This window comes from Astatotilapia calliptera, chromosome 18 (genome assembly GCF_900246225.1).
Source record: "Astatotilapia calliptera chromosome 18, fAstCal1.2, whole genome shotgun sequence".
Lineage (NCBI taxonomy): Eukaryota > Metazoa > Chordata > Actinopteri > Cichliformes > Cichlidae > Astatotilapia > Astatotilapia calliptera.
In genome coordinates, this window is record NC_039319.1 from 27,297,191 (window position 1) to 27,303,139 (window position 5,949).

A 5,949-nucleotide genomic window follows, 5' to 3' on the forward strand; every position below is an offset into this window, starting at 1 on the left:
ACGTGTATTTATGAAGAACTCATATATAAAATAAAGAAATGACCTGATATGGAAATATTCTTATGATTCTGCATTATCATACAAGCTCCGTGTTCTACATCTTTGGCCACTTAAACTAATTAAATTCTCTTTATAGAAGTGTGATGTTATATTTGGGCTGATCAATCTTCTGTCTTGTCATATGAATATTCTTCTGGCTCAAAATGACTTGATATCATTGATGAGAGATATATTTCTGATATGCTTGACAGATTATAGGCCAACAAGTCATTTACAGCATTCAATTTTTCCCCCCAAGCACCACTAATTTGGGATGCCAAGACTTGTTTCTGTCTTAAACGCCACAGTTTTTTTTTTATCATTGCCATTCCACAGAACACATGGTGAAAACCTTAGGACACGCTGAGCTTTCAGGTCCTCGAGCTAAAGCATTTAGGAGGTATTCACAGTTGATCTCAGACATGTGGCAGGTCAGAATGAAATAAAACAGGATAAAGAGCAGACTCACCCCCCTTCCTACTCCTAACCCACCGTCTTGCCTGTTCCTGGTGATATGCTTGCAATTAGTAGGCCAAGCTCTGTAGTTTATACCTGGTGTAAACACAGGCAGCCTGTGCATGACTCTGCACACATGTTTACATATTTTGAGGGACTTAAAGCGAACTATTTACCTACTTGTATGTGTTAACGTAGTGGGAGTTCTCCCCTTTTTTAGGGGATTTACCCTGTCTGTGCACATCTGCACAAACAGTTAGATTTATAGTGTGAATGGAAAGCATGTCTTAATTTATGTTATCATTGCAGATTATGCTGCTGGAGCTGCCTTTGCAGTGAAGACTAACACTGCCACTAATGTGTAATCCAGCGCAGAACACAGGAGGCAAATCAGGAACAGAGTTGTACATCCTTTACATGGCAGAGCCAACAATGTGGAAATGAAGCGGTCATGTGGATTAACTCACTGTGGAAGGAAGATGCTGTAAAAAATAAAAATGAAAATCTGGAGTTTTATTTTGAAGCTGTACCAAGGATCAACATAAAATACCTTGTCAAGCTTTAGACGAAGCGACACGAATGAACACGTAACGAATCTGTGAAAGGACATTTTTGAAGACGTTGCTCTTAACTTTACCTCGCTTACAGAGGTGTCTGGAGGTGAGGCAGGAATCAGCATTCTGCCGTGTGGGAAGATGAGAAGAAGTGCTGAGACAGAAAAGAGAATGACGAGGAAGAGAAGGCCAGCTGCTGACCAGAGTTATTACTATGTGAAGCTCTTCTCTCTGGATGGGGAAGGGTTTTTCCTTAAAAAGAGAAGAGTGGAGCAATGTGTGTGTGTGTGTGTGATGGAGAGATGGGGGTGTTCTGGTCTCTCTTAAAACTGGGTGACTCATAGGATAGGAATGACCTTCCTCCCGAATAAGAGTAAACCAGTCTCTGCTTCTCTGTGTCTCTCTGACACACACACACACACACACACATTAATTTTTGTCACATGGACTGAAAGAGAGTTCTGTAGAGGGATTACTGTAGAAGAAAAGTGTCTAGAAAACTATCATACTCAGACACTGCTGCAGCTTATTTTCTCACAGTTCCATGGAAAAGGTCACAAGGAACAATTTATTTGTGCCTGTTGCAAACAACTGCAAATGCACATGAAGGGCAACATGGGCAGGGGGGGAAATAAAAATGTTAAGAGCTGTGCAGTGAAAAAGCAGACAAACATTTTTGCTGTCTGTAATGAGCGCAGAACAAACTGAGTGCAGATATGGGTTATTTGATGTGCTTTAATCTCTGTGATGGTCACTGGGTGTGTGAATGTGAGCCATTCTTTCAAGAGGTTTTCCAGAGCAGTTCTTGATCTGTATATGTATATGTGAACAAATGCCAGGATATTACATATAAACATTACACAAGTTAACATTAACCCCCATTTTTTGCTTCTTTTGGCAGTCTCTCTCTTCATCCAGATGTGCTTTGTCTTTAGACAAAACAGCTGGTAGTTGTTACCTCTTTGCATCTCTCTCTCTCTCTCTCTCTCTCTCTCTCTCTCTCACACACACACACACACACACACACACACACATGCTCACACACACACACAGACACACACACACACACACACACACACACACACACACACACACACACACACACACACACACACACACACACACACACTTAAATTTCTTCTTCTCTGTTTTTTTCTTTTTTTCATTTCTTTCACCCTCTGAGGAGGTTTAATGCATAACCATTTCCAGAGTTCTAGAGAACTATAATAGACAAACACTTTTTTGCCGCTTTTTTGGACACATCTTGCAAAAACATTTTCTACACTTTCAGCGAATTTCCTTGGAAAAAGTCTGTACTGAGGTCTGAGGGCAGGACAGCACAGAAAGGTCCAGTCCCCTCAGAAAACAGAAGGAGCACGGGAAATTGCAGAAAAGCTGCAGAACAGCCAACACAAGCTATGTGCTTGGCACCACTGTGCAAGTGCATAGCTGCATGCATGCAACAGATTTAAAAGGTGCATGCAAATGTAAATCATGCATGGCAACATGCAACTGGACACACCCATGCATATGCGCATAAAAGAACATGCACACTGGGGAAAGATCTGTGGAACAATCTGATAAGCGCAGTTCGGGCTCAGGTCATTTTGAAATTACTTGGACACAGGAAGTTATGTACCAAACAGTACAGAGATACACACACCCCGAACAGAAGTGAATGTCTGGTGCACACATAAATGCTGCACAGTCAAGATCTGAACAAAAAAATCAGGATCACTGGAGGGGAAAACAGCAGATTTAGTGAGGCAGTCTCAACGAATTTCTCCTGAATTCTGACTAAGGAGATTTAATTTAAAACATGTGTTTCGCATTGAGCAATAGAGAAGAAAATCAAACATTTGTGTCTGTGGATACAGAGTGATGAAGAGGCAAATATTTTAAATAAATCATGGACAGTTTTTGCTAAACGAATTCCTTCTCTTGTCCTTTTCTGCAAAGAGGTCAGCAGTCCTGTATCTTGTCTTGCTAGGGGCATTTCAACAGGCTGATACTTGCCGTCACAATGGGTAGCACTTTGGAAGCTGTACAAGACTACTGGCCTGTTACACTGAGAGATGGAACATTAAGCTGTCTTCAAATGGGAAATGGTGACGTTAGCACTTGGACATTTAGCAGTGTAAAACAGGCTGAAAAATTCTCCTCACTCTTTCCTGATTATCTATCAAAATTATTGTTTTATTTAAAAGAATATTAAATATTGTTGCAAAGAACAGGTAAAAAAAACCAAACATGTCTACAGCACAGCTAGCAACTCTTGGAGAATTTCCAGAGTTAATGGCAATGCTGCATGCTAATTTGCTAATCTCACAACCACACTTTTATCTAAGTAAAGTTTCACAATATATTTTTTTAGTTTTGTATGAAATGAAGATTAAACTCTTATGCATGAAATTTTTCATGTTCCACCAGGAAGAGGCCTTAGGACACACCGAGGAGATTACATCTCTCAGTTGGCCAGGGAATTCCTCAGTGTTCCCTCAGATAAGCTTGAGAAGGTGAATGGGGAAGGTCTGTACTTGTCTGCTTAGGCTTCTGCCCGGATAAGTGGATGAAAATAGATGGATAGGTAGATGGGTTTGTGTGGATGAAAATCCTTTGCACTCAGTAGTTACTGATACATAACCCATAGATATCACCAAATGCTGGTTCCTCCTTTGAGATGCTCTTCAAGGCCTTTACCATAGTCACCTTCAGTTGTTGTTTGTTTGTGAGTTTCTCTGCATTTGATAAGTGTATTTGGTAATACTGAAGCTTAAAGGAATTTGTTCAATTCTAAACTACCATTCACTTTAATTTTCTGCCAAAATCTCTGGCGTCTGACGTCAGTTACATGAGTCGCTTACCTTGTCCGTCACTTCCGTCACTTACCTGCTGACATACCCTGACACTTTGACACTCTTGTTTTTGTCTTTCTTTATTCTTTTCCCTTTTTCTCAGTACTCTCCAGACTCTTTTACATGTTTTCTGGCAAAATCGAATCTGGCCTACCTGTTTTCGAGTGAAGCCAGTAGTTTGCGTCTTGTTGCAAACCCTCTGTATTTCCATTCTTATTTTGTCTCATTTTCATTATTGATTGTATAAGATCTCTATCTCCTTGACAGCGTTGTACACTTGGTAGGATGTTATGAAGACATTTTTCTTAACCGTAGAAATAATTCTCTCAGTTGTCTGCAGTTTAGTTGTTTTCTGTCTTCCAGATGTTTTGGTGTTGCTGAGCTGACCAGTACGTTGCCTGTTGATTTTACCACTCCCAAATATTTTTGCTATCTCCCTGATACGTTTATGATGTTTTTTAAGCCCGATGATGGATTTGCCCGATGATGGATTTGCCCACTGATATCTCTTTGGCCATCATTGTTACTGAGAATGACATTAATCAGCTATCTGCTTAATTGCTTAATTGATTATAACCAGGAATAACAAGGAAACAGGCCTCACCTGTTAGTGGGAAAGGGGAAGATTAAAAAGAGAAAAGAGAAATAAGAGCTAAATACAAACTCTCAGAAAGAGAAGACCGCAATTAAAGAGTAAAAAGAGAGGTACGAAAAAGACGTCTAGCAATCTGAGCTTAAAGCAGCATAGCTAAGGGAGGGTTAAAGGTCACCTGATCCAACCCTAACTGTATGTTTTTATAAAAAAAAGAAAAGAAAGAAAGCTCTAAGCCTAATCTTAAAAGTAGTGAGAATTAGGGTTAGTCTTCTGGATCCAAATTGGGAATTGGTTCCACAGGCCTGAAAGCTGCAGGCTCTGCCTCTCATTCTACTTTTAAATATGGCCTGTAACTGGTAATGGTATAGCGCTTTACTAGTCCATAAGGACCCCAAAGCGCTTTACACAGTCAGTCATCCACCCATTCATGCACACATTCACACACTGGTGATGGCAAGCTACATTGTAGCCACAGCCACCCTGGGGCGCACTGACAGAGGCGAGGCTGCCGGACACTGGCGCCACCGGCCACGATCACCCTCCATAGTAAATACCATAGTAACCACAAGTAAGCCAGCAGTCTGACAACAAAGTACTCAGTTAGGATAATAAGGCACTATGGCATCTTTAAGTTATGATGGGGCCTGATTATTCAAGACTTTGTATATGAGAAGGATTTTAAATTTGATTCCCTGATTTAGCAGGGAGCAAATGGTGAGAAACTAATATGGGAGAAATATGCATTTTGGATCAACAGAAGACTTTCCAGGGAACTTTGAAAACAGCCTGACAGTAATGAATCACAGTATTCCTGCCTATGAGTAACAAATAATGTGTATGTGTTAGTCCCCATAGGGAAATTACTCCTCTGCATTTAACCAATTCACCCAGTGAAGCAGTGGGCAGCCACCAATGCAGCGCCCGGGGAGCAGTGTGTAGGGACGGTACCTTGCTCAGGGGTACCTCAGGGTAGCCGTTCAGTGGAGTCAAAACCCCGACCTTCTGATCATGGGGCAACCACTCTACCTACCTGCCCCAAATGGACTAGCTTTTCAAAAATGACTCCAAAATTCCTCACACTGTTAGCAGACATCAGGGTAATGCCATCCAGAGTAGAAACCTGGTTAGAAACCACACTTTCTAAGATTTTTAGGGCTCAGGTACAATAACCTCAATTTGTTGGAGTCTAGGTGAAGAGAAATTCAGTCAGGAAATTCGGTCATTTGTGTACTGAAGACTTGTCTGTAGTTTAACTAATTGCTGGCTTCACAGCAATGTAAATGTATGCATTGTTTTATAACACTACCTGAGAGATGTAAAAATTCTTTTTTTCTCCTCAGTGTTTTAATCTGAACCAAAGAATTGTCAGTAGAGGTACATGAACATGTGTGAATGGATCTTTGTAAACTACCTTTGCGAGTGTGTGTGTACAGGACAAAAACAATCACAC